The following is a 14,884-nucleotide window of genomic DNA, read 5'->3' as shown; positions in this document are numbered from 1 at the left end:
TTTTTTTTTATCACTTGTAATCTCAACGTTGAGTTCGTTGTTCATTTGTTGAGTTTTAAGTTGTACTATAGTATACCTTGTATTGCATTACAGTTTCAGTCACGTAAGCTTCCATTCCAATGTTCTACTTATGTATGTTATAATGTTTAATTGTTGTGTACTTTGACATTGTATAGAATCAGCCCAAGCCGTATACCTGCCATCTCTAGTTTGTATTAGTTGTATGTCGGGACGACATACGTTAGCGTCGCCGAGCTCTCAGTAGTAGTAACCAGTTACCAGTAACCACTGTGCCAGTTGACTCACGACCAACCGTCTCTGCCTGAGTCACTATCTGAACTCATTGCGCTGACCTGGCATTATTCAAAGACCCTCTCACATATGGGTACGGGCGGCCAGTCAGTCAGTTATACGAGAGTGAGCAAGGAGGCAGGTCACGGCTGTAAGGGCGTTATCCACCTTATCTGTAATTATACGTAATACCAGCCTACGTGAGTATTTCTTACCTAATTCACGTGTCGAACTCCCACATGATATTATGACCTGCATTTTTACTATTATGACCTGCATTTTTACTATTATGGCCTGCATTTTTACTATTATGACCTGCATTTTTACTATTATGACCTGCATTTTTACTATTATGACCTGCATTTTTCTCTCGGACAGAAAGTGCATATCCATTGTCACAATTTACCTCTTTCCGTCTACGATTTGCAGTTTTCTACTTAAAACGTTTTTAAATCTAGATATATACAGCCCATCATTATTTTCTTTCTTAAAATATTCTTTCTTAAAAAATTCTGTGGCTGTTACAATAACTTAATGGATTTTGTTTACAGGAATTTGCAAAACAAAAACCGGTTCTTCTTTCCAATATATTTTGCAATGTTTAGGCAGCTTTATTTCGAAACGTTTCGCCTACACAGTAGGCTTCTTCAGTCGAGTACAGAAATTAGATTTCTGTACTCGACTGAAGAAGCCTACTGTGTAGGCGAAACGTTTCGAAATAAAGTTGCCTAAATGTTGCCTATGTGTCTTGTCTACCAATCTGTCGGTATTGTATACCATTTGATAATCATTTTGCAATACTTGTCAGCAAAACAGGTGTAGAATTTATGATATCTTCGTTGTTAACTGTCTTTAAATATTTGCACAATGTGCATTATCTTACAATTGTCTGCCAGTTTGCCTTGTAAAAAAAAAAAATCTTAAAGAAAATCAAAACAGATAGCTATAAGACCCTTGTGGGTTTAGCGCTTTGTTTTGGCAGTATTATTCTGGTGTTCGACTGATCTCATCATTTATCTCCACTTCTGCCGTCTTCACATTTGCAACCTCTGTACTCGACTGATGAAGGCTGCTGTTGTAGGCGAAAAGTTTGGTAGTAAAGATGCCTGACTGTTGCACACGTGTCTCATCTACTTGTCATTATTGTATACCGTTACTATATTCACACCACAGTTCATATTTACATTCTTTTGCATCCATACTGTTATCTGTTGATATTATCTCTCGTCAGGATCCGGTAATACTTTGTTTACTCCTTTTACTGTTTGCAACATTTATAATATTTTACATTATAAACACACGCTGGGAATTTCTATGTAATACCTCACACATTACTACTCAACTTCATTGAATTTGATAAAGTCTGCGAGGCTTTATAAAGTTTAGTCTTTTAATTGACAAACTTGAATAAATGACTTAGTTCCATCTTATTCTTGTCTACTGTCTCACATAACTTCACTAATATGTTCGTACATAAAAACAAAAAAACAAAAAAAAAAAAAACACCATTACATTAAGGAATACTGTTGACTGTTGGTTTACAACCTTAGCCATGTCTTATTTACCTGGAGAGTTTACCTGGAGAGTTCCGGGGGTCAACGCCCCCGCGGCCCGGTCTGTGACCAGGCCTCCTTAGGTCAGTGTCCCAGGATGCGACCCACACTAGTCGACTAACACCCAGGTACCCATTTTACTGATGGGGAACATAGACAACAGGTGGAAAGAAACACGTCCAATGTTTCTACTCTGGCTGGGAATCGAACCCAGGCCCTCGCCGTGTGAAGCGAGAGCGTTAACCACCAGGCCACCAGAGCCCATTTTTCATTAATAGTTTCCTAAGAATCTGATTTAATCCCTCACTAACCTTGCAGAATTCCTCTCCCTCCTAAACATTTATTAGTGATGAGTTGTATGTATTATCAGGAGTTTCCCATCTTTATTTTACATTTCTGTGTCTGCAATTTTGACATTGTTTGTGCTTAGGCTTTTTATTTCAGTAACTTGTGATATTTTATTTTATCAATATAGTCAATGCCTCGCTCTTCTTTCTTTCTTCGTCTCTTCTATGGAAGATATTTTTTTCGAGTTATTTTCAGTTAGTCAATATTTTTCTCTTAGCCTTTTTTTTAACTTACTATTTTTGTTAGTATGTAAAATTTTGGAATTGTGTTTGTTTCACTTTTTCCCTTTTTCATTCGTTTTGGTTTACTTTGAAAAATTTTTACCTCTTCCTCCAATATATCCTAATTAAATCCCCTCATTGTTTGCAAAGCCTTTAATTTTTACCACGTCTTTCTTCGAAATGTCTTGTTTAATTCATATATCCACGAAGTCTTCCAGTTTCCTTATTCTCATTAGCAATTGATAAATAACTTGTGCAACAGTTAGGTATCTATTCCGAAACGTTTCACCTACATAGGCCTCATCAGTCGAATACAGAGGCGGTAGAGATGTAAAGATGATGTGATCAGTAAATAATCCTGAAGAAGCCTACTGTGTAGGCGTAATGTTCCGGAATAAAGATACCTAATTGTTGCACATGTGTTGTACCAGTTTTATAATCACTCATTAGCAATTATTCCTTATGCTAAGCCTGAGTGAATGTTACTCAGCGGTTTGTTCTTATATTTCTCATATTTTCCAGTTTATTTTTATCCTTGTATATGTTCTCGATTGCCTGAATTCTCTAAAGCGTTATGTTGTCTTACCAGTACTCTTTTCCTCTTTTCTGTCTGTGTTCTCGATTTGGTTTCTGCTGCTAAATAGACAGAAACGTTAGAATTAGTTATTTCTAGCTGTAATTTACTTAGCCAATTCCAGCTATTTTATTGCTTCAGCAAATGTATTCTCTCTTTTAGTTTGATATTCTTCTAACCCTTTAATCTTTTTGAAGCTTTTGTTCACGCAGCCAGTTATATTCTTAGCTAGCTGCACCTGTTGAACTAGTTCCGTATTTTCTTCATTATTCATGCGTAATTGTTTTCTAGTTTTGTGTTATACTCATTCAAGGCTTTTATTTCCTTCGCTCTATCATTATTTTTTTTTCACTAATTCCTGATCCATCTTTGTGTTGGCTCTTTCAGTGCTGTATAAATCATATCACCATTTCTATTTAGTTTCCAAAATTTACATTTTGCTTATTTAATTTTTTTGTCAGTCCTTCCTGCCTTACCAACGTTTCTCCAGGTATTAATATTTCTTCCCTTCATTTTCTTTTCGTTCGTAAAGTTAAATTTGTACTAATTGCTGTCTGGGATATTCTAACCAATGCCATGACGTTGTCTTTCACTTTTAAAATTAAAAATATATATAACACTTATATATGCTAAAAATCAATGCTGGTTTTTCAGTTTTCTTAAACACTCATCATGCGTATCTCTCTTCTCCCTTCACTTCGAACAGGAAGAAGTGCCAATCTTTTCCCGAGCTGTGATGGATGACGTCTCTTAATAATCCAGGTAAGGCTGTGTAATTGCCTGTGTGTGTGTGTGTGTGTGTGTGTGTGTGTGTGTGTGTGTGTGTGTGTGTGTGTGTGTGTTTGTCTCTATGGCGGGTTTCTGTATTGTAGATGAATGGTTTAGAGAACCGACAAGTTGATATATTAGACACATGTGAAACACTTGGGTATCTTTAATGAGGAAACGTTTCGCCACACAGTGACTTCATCAGATTGATGGACTGATTACATCGACTCAAGGCTGAGGGACTAATTACCTCAAACTACTCCTGTTCTTCACGATTCTTCTTGTATGGATTGATGAAGCCACTGTGTGGCGAAACGTTTCCTTATTGAAGATACCCAAGTGTTGCACATGAGTTTCTGTATGTCAATGTATGTGAATCTCTCTCTCTCTGTTTCTGTCTCTTTCTTTCTCTCTTTCTCTCTCTTTCCCTCTCTCTCCCTCCCCCTCCCTCCCTCTCTCCCTCCCCCTCCCTCTCTCTCCCTCCCCCTCCCTCCCTCTCTCCCTCCCCCTCCCTCTCTCTCCCTCCCCCTCCCTCCCTCTATCCCTCCCACTCCCTCTCTCCCTCCCCCTCCATCCCTCCCCCTCCATCCCTCTATCCCTCCCACTCCCTCCCTCTCTCCCTCCCTCTATCCCTCCCACTCCCTCCCACTCCCTCCCTCTATCCCTCCCTCTCTCCCTCCCTCTATCCCTCCCACTCCCTCCCTCTCTCCCACTCCCTCTCTCTCTTCCTCCCACTCCCTCTCTCTCTCTCCCCTCCATCCCTCTCCCCCTCCCACTCCCTCCCTCTCTCCCTCCCTCTATCCCTTCCACTCTCCCTCCCTCTATCCCTCCCACTCCCTCCCACTCCCTCCCTCTATCCCTCCCACTCCCTCCCACTCCCTCTATCCCTCCCACTCCCTCCCTCTCTCCCTCCCTCTATCCCTCCCACTCCCTCCCTCTATCCCTCCCACTATCCCTCCCACTCCCTCCCTCTCCCTCTATCCCTCCCACTCCCTCCCTCTATCCCTCCCTCTTTCCTAAATTAACTTTATACAAATTATTTTCTTCCATTTAATGTAACAGAATTCTATTTGATGGTACTCACGCTAAGGCTTTTGAAGAGCATTTCAATTATTTTTTTTAGTTATTAATAATTGATAATAATGAAACAAGAGGAAGGATGGCGAGGTAGGAGGAATGTAGGGGAATAAATATGAATATAGTGTATGCAATAAATTCATTCCATGCACACATGAAAAGAGAGACAATCATCCTCCCTGGTACGCTTCTAGGTCCCTATTTTTCTTAATCTTCTGGGTCGTCTTGAAACCGGAGGCACCACCTCCATCCTCAAGGGATCGTAGGAGGTGTCAGCTATTGTAGACGAACGCGTGTAGCTGTTTGCTATCTGTTTACCGACTTTCTTGGGTAGGTCGGTGATTCGATCTGAGCAGTTCTGACTGCCAAAAAGCCTGGTTGACTGAGGTTCCCTTTCTGATGTGTGTGTAATCGCCTAGCTGTACTCGCCTAGTTGTGGTTGCAAGGGTCGATTCACAGCTCCTGGCCCCGCCTCTTCACTGTGTGTGTGTGTGTGTGTGTGTGTGTGTGTGTGTGTGTGTGTGTACGTGGTGGGTGTGTGTGGATGTGTTCAACTGCATGGTCTTGAATACAGCGTTCGTGCAGTTGAGGGACTGACCACCCCAAAGCATCCCAAGGTTGATGGAGTGATCACACCATTTACCTCACCCCTGCTTCTCTCTCCACACTCTCCATCCGAGCACTCGACCGATGAAGCCCATTGTGTATGCGAAACATCCAGGAGCAAAGGTAGCTAGCTGCACATGTGTACCTAGATATCTAGGTGTTAGTTAACTGCTGTGGATCGCATCCTGGATAAAGACCTGACAAGAGTGAAGTGCAAGGCGAGAGCCTTTTGCTTTACTCTTCTCACCATCTGCAAGTTTTAGACAGGTGGTTTCGTGTGTGTGTGTGTGTGTGTGTGTGTGTGTGTGTGTGTGTGTGTGTGTGTGTGTGTGTGTGTGTGTGTGCGCGGTGGAATGATACAGACAGATGTATATTACTGTTCTTGACAGGCATGACAGGTGTAGACCGGCTGGTAACAGCCACCACGGTGTTGGGCAAGGCTTGACAGGTAATATTCACGGCTGTCTAAGGGCAGGAAACACGATTACCTGCAACCAGAGACAGGACTGTGCTCTACCGTTCACCTCGCCCACACTGCCGTTCACTTCACAGACAGTGCCCTTCACCACGTCCAAACTACCGTTCAGCTGATCCACACTACCGTTCAGCACACCCATATTGCCATTCACTTCACTCATCCACACTGCTATTCATCTCGCTCACCCACACTGCAGTTCACCTCACCCACACTGCCGTTCACCTCACGTACACAGCCGTTCACACAGTCCAGCTACCTGTCGTTCACCTAACTCACCCAGATGTCTGTTAACCTCACCCAACCCCTATATGAACCCCGCCCACTCACCCAACCTGCTGTTAACCCCGCCCACTCACCCAACCTGCTGTTAACCCCGCCCACTCACCCTAGTGTAACCTTTGTTCACTCACCCTGATGTTACCTCTGCTCACTCCGTTATCTACACACACCCTCCAACCCTCCCACCCACCAACCTTCTCACCCTGTTACACTTACCCACCCATCGTGCTCTTACCTCCACCCACCCTACTGCTATCTCTTCCCTTTCACTTGTTACCTCCACCTACCCACCCAGGTGTTACCTCCACCCACCCACCCAGGTGTTACCTACAACCACCCACCCTGCTGTTACCTACAATCGCCCACCCTGCTGTTATCTACACCCACATACCCTGCTGTTCCCTCCACTCACCCTGCCGTTCCCTCCACTCACCCTGCTGTTCCTTTCACTCACCCTGCCGTTCCCTCCACTCACCCTGCCGTTCCCTCCACTCACCCTGTCGTTCCCTCCACTCACCCTGCTGATCCCTCCACTCACCCTGCCGTTCCCTCCACCCACCCTGTGTTCCCATGATTCAGTTCAGGTTATGCCGTTCATGCGACGAAGCCGTTCACATGATGCTGTTCATAGGATACCGTTCACATGATGCTATTCACAGAATACCGTCGTTCACATGATGCTGTTCACAGGATACCGTCGTTCACATGATGCTGTTCACAGGATACCGTCGTTCACATGATGCTGTTCACAGGATACCGTCGTTCACATGATGCTGTTCACAGGATACCGTCGTTCACATGATGCTGTTCACAGGATACCGTTCACATGATACTGTTCACAGGATACCGTCGTTCACATGATGCTGTTCACAGGATACCGTTCATATGATGCTGTTCATAGGATACCGTCGTTCACATGATGCTGTTCACAGGATACCGTCGTTCACATGATGCTGTTCACAGGATACCGTCGTTCACATGATGCTGTTTACAGAATACCGTCGTTCACATGATGCTGTTCACATAATACCGTCGTTCACATGATGCTGTTCACAAAATACCGTCGTTCACATGATGCTGTTCACATAATACCGTCGTTCACATGATGCTGTTCACAAAATACCGTCGTTCACATGATGCTGTTCACAGAATACCGTCGTTCACATGATGCTGTTCAAAGAATACCGTCGTTCACATGATGCTGTTCACAGAATACCGTCGTTAACATGATGCTGTTCACAGAATACCGTCGTTCACATGATGCTGTTCACAGAATACCGTCGTTCACATGATGCTGTTCACAGAATACCGTCGTTCACATGATGCTGTTCACAGAATACCGTCGCTAACATGATGCTGTTCACAGAATACCGTTGCTCACATGATGCTGTTCACAGGATACTGTCGTTCACATGATGCTGTTCACAGGATACCGTCGTTCACATGATGCTGTTCACAGGATACCGTCGTTCAAATGATGCGGTTCACAGGATACCGTCGTTCACAGGATACCGTTCACATGATACTGTTCACAGGATACCGTCGTTCACATGATGCTGTTCACAGGATACCGTCGTTCAAATGATGCGGTTCACAGGATACCGTCGTTCACAGGATTCACATGATACTGATACCGTCGTTCACATGATGCTGTTCACAGGATACCGTCGTTCACATGATGCGGTTCACAGGATACCATTCACATACTGTTCACAGGATACCGTCGTTCACATGATGCTGTTTACAGAATACCGTCGTTCACATGTTCACATAATACCGTCGTTCACATGATGCTGTTCACAAAATACCGTCGTTCACATGATGCTGTTCACATAATACCGTCGTTCACATGATGCTGTTCACATAATACCGTCGTTCACATGATGCTGTTCACAAAATACCGTCGTTCACATGATGCTGTTCACAGAATACCGTCGTTCACATGATACTGTTCACAGAATACCATCGTTCACATGATGCTGTTCAAAGAATACCGTCGTTCACATGATGCTGTTCACAGAATACCGTCGTTCACATGATGCTGTTCACAGGATACCGTCGTTCACATGATGCTGTTCACAGGATACCGTCGTTCACATGATGCGGTTCACAGGATACCGTTCGCATGATGCTGTTCGTGCAATACCGTTCACATGATGCTGTTCGTGCGATACCGTTCACATGATGCTGTTCGTGCGATACCGTTCACATGATGCTGTTCGTGCGATACCGTTCACATAAGCCATTAACATGATAATGCGAATTACACGATGACGATGTTCATGATGTCGTTCACACAATGATGTCCTTCATACGATGTCGTTCACACGATGATGCCGTTCACACGATGATATCGTTCACACGATGATATCGTTCACACGATGATGCCGTTCACACGATGTCGTTCACACGATGCCGTTCACACGACGTCCTTCACACGATGATGCCGTTCACACGATGTCGTTCACACGTTGTCGTTCACACAAGGACGCCGTTCATACTATGACAACGTTCAGAGGATGACGCTGTTCAGTTCTGTTATTTCATTGTGAAAAGTCGTTCTAGGATTGTATTGTTCTATTATCTTTCTTCACATTACCTGTCATCTTCACGTTACCTGTCATCTTCACGTTACCTGTCATCTTCACGTTACCTGTCATCTTCACGTTACCTGTCATCTTCACGTTACCTGTCATCTTCACGTTACCTGTCATCTTCACGTTACCTGTCATCTTCACGTTACCTGTCGTCTTCACGTTACCTGTCATCTTCACGTTACCTGTCGTCTTCACATTACCTGTCGTCTTCACATTACCTGTCATCTTCACATTACCTGTCATCTTCACATTACCTGTCATCTTCACATTACCTGTCATCTTCACATTACCTGTCTTACCTGTCATCTTCACATTACCTGTCATCTTCACATTACCTGTCATCTTCACATTACCTGTCATCTTCACATTACCTGTCATCTTCACATTACCTGTCATCTTCACATTACCTGTCATCTTCACATTACCTGTCATCTTCACATTACCTGTCATCTTCACATTACCTGTCATCTTCACATTACCTGTCATCTTCACATTACCTGTCATCTTCACATTACCTGTCATCTTCACATTACCTGTCATCTTCACATTACCTGTGATCTTCATATGTTACCTGTTATCTTCACATTACCTGTCATCTTCATGTTACCTGTTATCTTCACATTACCTGTCATCTTCGCATTACCTGTCATCTTCACATTACCTGTCATCTTCACGTTATCTGTCATCTTCACATTACCTGTCATCTTCACATTACCTGTCATCTTCACATTACCTGTCATCTTCACATTACCCGTCATCTTCACATTACCTGTCATCTTCACATTACCTGTCATCTTCACGTTACCTGTCATCTTCACGTTACCTGTCATCTTCACATTACCTGTCATCTTCACATTACCTGTCATCTTCACATTACCTGTCATCTTCACATTACCTGTCATCTTCACATTACCTGTCATCTTCACATTACCTGTCATCTTCACATTACCTGTCATCTTCGCATTACCTGTCATCTTCACATTACCTGTCATCTTCGCATTACCTGTCATCTTCACATTACCTGTCATCTTCACATTACCTGTCATCTTCGCATTACCTGTCATCTTCGCATTACCCGTCATCTTCGCATTACCTGTCATCTTCGCATTACCTGTCATCTTCACATTACCTGTCATCTTCACATTACCTGTCATCTTCACATTACCTGTCATCTTCACATTACCTGTCATCTTCGCATTACCTGTCATCTTCGCATTACCTGTCATCTTCGCATTACCTGTCATCTTCGCATTACCTGTCATCTTCACATTACCTGTCATCTTCACATTACCTGTCATCTTCACATTACCTGTCATCTTCACATTACCTGCCATCTTCACATTACCTGTCATCTTCACATTACCTGTCATCTTCACATTACCTGTCATCTTCACATTACCTGCCATCTTCACATTACCTGTCATCTTCACATTACCTGTCATCTTCACATTACCTGCCATCTTCACATTACCTGTCATCTTCACATTACCTGCCATCTTCACAATACCCGTCATCTTCACATTACCCGTCATCTTCACATTACCTGTCATCTTCACATTACCTGTCATCTTCACATTACCTGTCATCTTCACATTACCTGTTATCTTCACATGTTACCTGTTATCTTCACATGTTACCTGTTATCTTTTTTCACATGTTACCTGTTATCTTTTTTCACATGTTACTTGTTATCATCACGTGTTACCTGTTATCTCTTCACGTAAAATGTTATCTCCTTCACGTGTTACCTGTTATCTCTGTGACCGGATGGCATTCGGGTAAAACAGAATGTGTTCACACTGTATACACATACTGTATGTATACTTGTACGTATAAAAACTAGCTTGTCTATGTAACAATTCAGTGGGCTGTGTAAACTCATTGCCGTGGTCCATCACTGCACTGCAGTGTGGTCCATCACTGCACTGCAGTGTGGTCCATCACTGCACTGCAGTGTGGTCCATCACTGCACTGCAGTGTGGTCCATCATTGCACTACAGTGTGATCCATCACTGCACTGCAGTGTGGTCCATCACTGCACTGCAGTGTGGTCCATCATTGCACTACAGTGTGATCCATCACTGTACCATAGGGTGTGATCCATCACTGTACCATAGGGTGTGATCCATCACTGTACCATAGGGTGTGATCCATCACTGTACCACAGGCTGTGGTACATCACTGTACCAAAGGATGTGGTCCATCACTGTGCTACAGTGAGTGTGGTGCATCACTGTACTACAGTGAGTGGTGCATCACTGTACTACAGTGAGTGGTGCATCACTGTACTACAGTGAGTGGTGCATCACTGTACTACAGTGAGTGGTGCATCACTGTACTACAGTGTGGTGCATCACTGTACTACAGTGTGGTGCATCACTGTTCTACAGTGAGTGTGGTGCATCACTGTACTACAGTGGGTGTGGTGCATCACTGTACAGTGAGTGTGGTGCATCACTGTACTACAGTGAGTGTGGTGCATCACTGTACTACAGTGAGTGTGGTGCATCACTGTACTACAGTGAGTGTGGTGCATCACTGTACTACAGTGAGTGTGGTGCATCACTGTTCTACAGTGTGGTGCATCACTGTACTACAGTGAGTGTGGTGCCTCACTGTTCTACAGTGTGGTGCATCACTGTTCTACAGTGTGGTGCATCACTGTACTACAGTGTGGTGCATCACTGTACTACAGTGTGTGGTGCATCACTGTACTACAGTGAGTGTGGTGCATCACTGTACTACAGTGAGTGTGGTGCATCACTGTACTACAGTGAGTGTGGTGCATCACTGTTCTACAGTGAGTGTGGTGCATCACTGTTCCACAGTGAGTGTGGTGCATCACTGTTCTACAGTGTGGTGCATCACTGTACTACAGTGAGTGGTGCATCACTGTACTACAGTGGGTGTGGTGCATCACTGTACTACAGTGAGTGGTGCATCACTGTACTATAGTGAGTGGTGCATCACTGTACTACAGTGAGTGTGGTGCATCACTGTACTACAGCGAGTGTGGTGCATCACTGTACTACAGTGAGTGGTGCATCACTGTACTACAGTGAGTGTGGTGCATCACTGTACTACAGTGAGTGTGGTGCATCACTGTACTACAGTGAGTGTGGTGCATCACTGTACTACAGTGAGTGGTGCATCACTGTACTACAGTGAGTGGTGCATCACTGTACTACAGTGAGTGGTGCATCACTGTACTACAGTGGGTGTGGTGCATCACTGTACTACAGTGGGTGGTGCATCACTGTACTACAGTGAGTGTGGTGCATCACTGTACTACAGTGAGTGTGGTGCATCACTGTACTACAGTGAGTGTGGTGCATCTCTGTACTACAGTGAGTGTGGTGCATCACTGTACTACAGTGAGTGTGGTGCATCTCTGTACTACAGTGAGTGTGGTGCATCTCTGTACTACAGTGTGGTGCATCACTGTACTACAGTGAGTGTGGTGCATCTCTGTACTACAGTGAGTGTGGTGCATCTCTGTACTACAGTGAGTGTGGTGCATCATTGTACTACAGTGAGTGTGGTGCATCACTGTACTACAGTGGGTGTGGTGCATCACTGTACTACAGTGGGTGTGGTGCATCACTGTACTACAGTGAGTGGTGCATCACTGTACTACAGTGAGTGGTGCATCACTGTACTACAGTGAGTGGTGCATCACTGTACTACAGTGGGTGTGGTGCATCACTGTACTACAGTGGGTGTGGTGCATCACTGTACTACAGTGAGTGGTGCATCACTGTACTACAGTGAGTGTGGTGCATCACTGTACTACAGTGAGTGTGGTGCATCACTGTACTACAGTGAGTGTGGTGCATCACTGTACTACAGTGAGTGTGGTGCATCACTGTACTACAGTGAGTGTGTTGCATCACTGTACTACAGTGAGTGTGGTGCATCACTGTACTACAGTGGGTGTGGTGCATCACTGTACTACAGTGAGTGTGGTGCATCACTGTACTACAGTGTGTGGTGCATCACTCTACTACAGTGTGTGGTGCACCACTGTACTACAGTGAGTGTGGTGCATCTCTGTACTACAGTGAGTGTGGTGCATCTCTGTACTACAGTGAGTGTGGTGCATCTCTGTACTACAGTGAGTGTGGTGCATCACTGTACTACAGTGAGTGTGGTGCATCTCTGTACTACAGTGAGTGTGGTGCATCACTGTACTACAGTGAGTGTGGTGCATCTCTGTACTACAGTGAGTGTGGCGCATCTCTGTACTACAGTGAGTGTGGTGCATCATTGTACTACAGTGAGTGTGGTGCATCACTGTACTACAGTGAGTGTGGTGCATCATTGTACTACAGTGTGGTGCATCACTGTACTACAGTGAGTGGTGCATCATTGTACTACAGTGAGTGTGGTGCATCTCTGTACTACAGTGAGTGTGGTGCATCACTGTACTACAGTGAGTGTGGTGCATCACTGTACTACAGTGAGTGTGGTGCATCATTGTACTACAGTGTGGTGCATCACTGTACTACAGTGAGTGTGGTGCATCATTGTACTACAGTGTGGTGCATCACTGTACTACAGTGAGTGTGGTGCATCATTGTACTACAGTGTGGTGCATCATTGTACTACAGTGTGGTGCATCATTGCACTACAGTGAGTGTGGTGCATCACTGTACTACAGTGCGTATGCTACTCTGATGGCCAACCCTAATATGGTTCATGGATCCCCTTTGTCCTTGGTTCTCCACTGGATGGATTGTATATTCACCCTTTCTTCCCATACACTCCTCTCCCTTTCTTCTCCCCAGATGAATCTCCATCATCACCCCTACACCTCCACCCTAACTTCCTACCCTTTTCTCCTCCCACCTGAGCCTCCATCGTGACCCTTGCTCTCCCCACCTGCATCCTCCTCCTAATCCTACAATCCTCTCCTTCCCTCCCTGCACTTTCACCCCTTCCATCTCTACCCTCCCCTGTCACAAGTCTCCCATACTTTTTACCCTGTAAACCCCCTTATAACATGAAGAGGTAACACAATACTCCAGCAAAATCCCATACCTTTCACACTACCATAATTATCTGCTATAATGTTCAGTTGCCAGGCTGGAAAAGCAGGACAGCTCCGCTCTTAGTTTCCACATGGGATACTCCGCTATACCTCGTGTGACCCGCTGATGTTCCTATACTGGTATACTGTCTCAAGTCAATTACTGCCACTATCAACATAAGGAAATTACTGGCGATGTTGATTTCATCGTTCATACATAAGACTCGGATACATAAACATATACATGTACATACATACACCTACAAATGTACATATGTATGCATGCATGTCGTGCCGAATAGGCAAAATTGGTCAATTAGCAAGAACTCGTTTAAAATTAAGTCTTTTCTAAAATTTTCTTTTATACTATTAAAGATATGAATTTTTCATTATGTTAATGTAAAAATTAATAATTTTGTACCAAAAGCACCTTAGAAAACTTACCTAACCTTATTTTAACAAGCGCAATTTATTTAGCTTAATCCAAATAAATTTATTTTAGATAAGTTTACAATAATTTAATAATAAATAAACACAATGAAATATATAATTTTCGTTAGGTTCAGAATGATTTTTGTGAATTTACTGCATGCACACATTTTCGCTTGCCTTACTCGGCAAGATGAGCGTTGCTATTCAAGCCAAAGTCGGCACGACTCGTGTGTGTGTGTGTGTGTGTGTGTGTGTGTGTGTGTGTGTGTGTGTGTGTGTGTGTGTGTGTGTGTGTGTGTGTGTTTGTGTGTGTGTGTATATATATATATATATATATATATATATATATATATATATATATATATATATATATCTATATATATCTATATATATTTATATATATCTATATATATCTATATATATTTATATATATCTATATATATATACAGTGGATCCCCGGTTAACGATATTTTTTATACTCCTATATATATATATTATCTATATGCCTAGTATATGATATATATCTAATTATGTTCCCATAATATATATATATATATATATATATATATAATCTATATATATATATATGTATATATATATATATGTATATATATATATATATATATATATA

At 43.2% G+C, this 14,884-nt stretch overlaps 1 long non-coding RNA gene across 1 annotated transcript in view; it reads left to right on the top strand.

Annotated features, from left to right (window-relative positions):
• The window catches only part of LOC138854126 (uncharacterized), a 178,747-nt gene that overhangs the window by 132,110 nt on the left and 31,753 nt on the right, over positions 1-14,884 (top strand). The window contains exon 2 of the long non-coding RNA XR_011393335.1: positions 3,694-3,749. This is a non-coding gene — a long non-coding RNA (uncharacterized lncRNA). The remainder of the gene's footprint in view (positions 1-3,693; positions 3,750-14,884) is intronic.

This window comes from Cherax quadricarinatus, chromosome 50, assembly GCF_038502225.1.
Source record: "Cherax quadricarinatus isolate ZL_2023a chromosome 50, ASM3850222v1, whole genome shotgun sequence".
Taxonomy (NCBI): Eukaryota; Metazoa; Arthropoda; class Malacostraca; order Decapoda; family Parastacidae; genus Cherax; species Cherax quadricarinatus.
This window is presented reverse-complemented; position numbering and strand designations above follow the sequence as displayed.